Genomic DNA, 3,131 nt, shown 5'->3' with positions numbered 1-3,131 from the left:
ACAAGAAAAAAAACATACAATAATTTTGCTTAAGACTGCTGTAATGTGTTGATCATGACTCTCCAGTGTTTCCTCCGGATCTTCATCCTCAAAGTGGACACAAGCATTTTTGATCTTGGACTTTTTTGGAGGAGCTGGAGTTAGAGCTGGGAGAACATCAGGAAAACCTAGGAAGGAGAAGTAATAAGGAAAAAAAAAAAGCAGTCAAGTTACTTATATAATGACTGCGCATTAGGAAACAAGACTGAGGCTCCCTCATAGCACCTATTACTGCTCTGATGAGAAATAAAGATGAGGAAGCAACAACACAATTACGAGTCCTCTGCACTGGGTAGCAGAGAGAAACATCCTTGAGAATTTTATTACTTATGTATTGGCACAAGGTCTTTTCAAAGAGTTCCATAGGCAGGAAAGGGTACTGAGGTCTGACTGCAAGCACTAAGGGAAGAAGCAAAGCTGTACAGAAACAAATACTATCCTTGTAGGTTGTGTTCAGGCACAGGAAAGCATATTTCCACTGCCAACTGTAACAGTGAGGGATTTGTATGACCATGAACAAGTCAAAGCCTTCTTTTCACTTGCTGTGAATAGATCATATCTCCACTATCTGGAACTAGGAACTGCAAGATTTAAATTGTTGCTTTCAAAAAAGCACCTTGAGCTTCTGAGATTATCAAGCACATGACGAAAGTGTTACAGTTACTACTGATGGAGAAAACAAAAGCAAGCCAGATCTGCTGGCTGAAAGCTAGAGCTGTTAGCAGAGCTGAAATTCAAAGATGCTGAGAACAGGGTCTTGGATGGATGGCAAAATAAGCAGTGACTGTCCAATCAATACAAATCCCAGAAAACACTCTTGCTAGCAAGGTACCAGAGATAGCTGATAAATGTGGACAAAGGCAACAAAGGTGGTTCTACTGGATGCCAGTAACATTGGACGAGGGCATTTTCTAACAAGGCTAAGAATGAAAAATACTGCAGAGAGGACAAAAATGCGGGGTAAAAGTAACATTGGATTGAGAGGGAGGTGAAAGGCAAGCAGTGAGGAACATGAAAGGGACAGAGAATCTTAGTAATTCAAAGAAGCTCAAAAGAGGATTTACCATCCAACATGACTACATCTTTGCTGTCCTGTAGCGGGGGTCTCTCAGCATCTATGCTCCCTTCCTCCCCCTTCCTCTTATCTGCTTTCTTCACAATCTTCACTGCAGGTGAAGCTCTGGCTGCCAGGAACTGGTTTTGAAAGTGCAGCAGGTCTGCCTCAGACTCCCCAGGTTTTGGTCTTGACAACATCCTACCTTCTTGATCTTCTTGCAGCCTAGCCCTATGTGAGGTTCACATAGAACCTATTGAAGACACGGAAAACTGGTTACAACACTGGATTTCTTGGGGATAGGATTAGAACAGCATGGGAAAACTGTTCATTTTTGTCCCACTCTTATGTTCCTGTACATAATGTAGCCATCCTACTTCAGGATCATCCCAGGATACTAGCTGAACCAGAGTCCCAGACAAACCATTTGCCTCGTTCTTCATTGCTGAGCAACACACTACTAGACAAGCCAACACCTGGTCTACCAGTTCACTGGGAGCAGAAAGGCATTCATCCAGTAAAAAGCCAGCCAAAAAGTGCATCACTGACAGAATGCCAACAACACAGCCTTGGATTTGAAAAGACAGGGTAGCACCTGGTCCATGACAAGAGATTCTACTTAGTCCATTATCAACATCAACCAAGAAATCAGAGACACAGCATCACACAAATGTCCCCCCTCCAGCATAGCATCTTCTCCAGAGGCCAGCATTACCATCTCTGTAAGGATGCAAGAGCCTGTCCACATGGACAGGGACAACGCACTCACTGACTCTGTTTGCTCTCCTCCTCATTCAAATCTCCCAAGTGAAAAACGTTTCTTTTCCTGACATGGTTCTCCTGCTTTAGTTCTGTCTCACTCTTTCACCATCCTCTTATCGGGAGAAGCCTCCCTACTTCCAACCATCTTCATTCGCCGCCCAGGACAGTTTGGGGAGATTTAGAAAGACTTTTACCTCTGGCAGCAAGTAGAGTGTTTGCAAATACATTACACACTAATTGAATCACTGAGCAGCAATAATGCTGCAGACCCAACACCCTCCTACGCTTGAGAGGTTGAAACAATTTGTATGTATTTGATCTCTTCCACCTGCAAAAGCCCACCAGGACTCAATGATGACTTACTGTGAAGATAGAAAGGAAAGTGGACATGGATTTTTAATGGAACAGTTATCAGCCATATGGACAGGCTGCACACATGAGAAAGCGCAAAGCTTGGAAGTGAATCTCTCTCTTAAGTCAGATCAAAACAAAGTGCAATCATTGGGCAGGCACAGCCACTGCCCTGAAGCCAATGTCTGGTCTTATACTATTCATAACCCATTGGACTGTAAAATATGTGGGGAGCTATCATGTGGGAAAGATGTTAACAGAAACAAAAATTACTTCCTGCAGCATTTGTGAGCTACACTTGGAATTGTTACACTGCTTTCACAGATCCCGTTCTTCACCAAGATTGGCTAGGTGTCATGCTGCTGGTTCTAAGAGAACAAAGGCAGCCAGGAAGTTTGACATTTGGTTAGTGCTTTTAGGTAAGGCATTAGTGTAAAACCACCAAACACGTCAGACTCAACAAAATCCCTGGATTTTCAGGTCTTGCGAGGCTTCCAAGGACTCTCCATTCACTTCAGGACTTCATGACTGAGGAAACAGACCACTCCATCCAATGTCAACGTCACCAGTTACTTGCTGCATTTCAGGTATCCCAAAACACTGACATTTATGGAAGCTGTCAGCTCAAGAGGCCCACAACAACAGCTTCCCTGTACACCAATCCCACATATGGCACAAGCAGCAACAAGGGGAACTCCCCTGAACCCTCTCAACAATAAAGCCCTTCCCCAGCACCCAGGGAAAACACCCACTTTCTCTAACAGTGTGGTCAAGGACATTTATGGAACAAAACGCAAAAGCTGCTGCAGGGCAGGAAGGGCAGGGAGCACCCTTCTACAGTGCCTTGCTACTGTCACAGAAGGACTTCACACAACAACACCTGGGATCTCACTGCGGCTCTCACGGATGCTGAGAATGCAGAAAC

The 3,131-nt window shown here is 44.3% G+C and overlaps 1 long non-coding RNA gene across 1 annotated transcript in view; it reads right to left on the bottom strand.

Annotated features, from left to right (window-relative positions):
• Positions 1 to 23: 23 nt before the first annotated feature.
• LOC114073663 overlaps positions 24 to 3,131 on the bottom strand; it is a 6,616-nt gene continuing 3,508 nt past the window's right edge. Inside the window, exons 2-3 of the long non-coding RNA XR_003574366.1 lie at positions 1,104 to 1,346; positions 24 to 167 (exon numbers count right to left, since the gene is read on the bottom strand). This is a non-coding gene — a long non-coding RNA (uncharacterized LOC114073663). The remainder of the gene's footprint in view (positions 168 to 1,103; positions 1,347 to 3,131) is intronic.

Source organism: Empidonax traillii, unplaced genomic scaffold (genome assembly GCF_003031625.1).
Source record: "Empidonax traillii isolate 1590-97213 ecotype Southwest subspecies unplaced genomic scaffold, ASM303162v1 scaffold8774:size8864, whole genome shotgun sequence".
In the NCBI taxonomy this organism is placed as follows: domain Eukaryota; kingdom Metazoa; phylum Chordata; class Aves; order Passeriformes; family Tyrannidae; genus Empidonax; species Empidonax traillii.
This window is presented reverse-complemented; position numbering and strand designations above follow the sequence as displayed.